Consider the following 700-nt stretch of genomic DNA (forward strand, 5'->3'; position numbering starts at 1 on the left):
GTAACTGCTATGGTCTTATCGTCCCGAAATCGAAGAGAAAAGGAAGACAGGAAAGAAGAAAGCCAGCCGTTCCGAGAACGAACATTATCCCATCAGGATAAAATCCGCCCCGGGCGGGAATCGAACCCGCGGCCTAGCGCTTACAAGGCAGACGCACTACCAACTAAGCTAACTAGGCTGGCTGTATGGGACTACTAGATTCGTAGAATCTACGAAGTTGGCTCCGGGCGGAAATCGAGCCCGCGATATAACGCTTACAAGATAAACGCTCTACTCTCCATGCTAACTGAATTGGCAATGTCGAGGATAACCGTCTGTGGGCCTAAGTTTTGTCCATTAGGGTATTCATGTCAACCATTTACACTCAGACCATCTGTCAGACTGAAATCCTCGGCACATGTGTGGCGGAAAAAGCTTCTCAGACGGTCTGATAGACCTCAGTCTCAGGCTTTTTCTGCCAACTTCGTTCTGTCAACAGACCTAGGTCTGTCAGACGTTCTGATCGTCATCTCAGTGGTGAGGTATAAGACAGGGTTATGGTAGGTATAAGACAGGGTTGTCCAACCTTAGGGCACCCGAGGGCCGCAAGAGACCAAGGTAGAGTTGGCGGGCCGCAAAAACTCAACTCACGGGGGGGGGGGTGGCCTGGGGGAATGTAATTATAATATAATTTTATTTTATTATGAAAACTTACCACATG

At 48.7% G+C, this 700-nt stretch overlaps 1 long non-coding RNA gene across 1 annotated transcript in view; it reads right to left on the reverse strand.

Annotated features, from left to right (window-relative positions):
• Positions 1–700, reverse strand: part of LOC113471908 — a 13,414-nt gene that overhangs the window by 647 nt on the left and 12,067 nt on the right. The window lies entirely within an intron of this gene.

This window comes from Diaphorina citri, unplaced genomic scaffold, assembly GCF_000475195.1.
Source record: "Diaphorina citri unplaced genomic scaffold, Diaci psyllid genome assembly version 1.1 scaffold3256, whole genome shotgun sequence".
Classification (NCBI taxonomy): Eukaryota; Metazoa; Arthropoda; class Insecta; order Hemiptera; family Psyllidae; genus Diaphorina; species Diaphorina citri.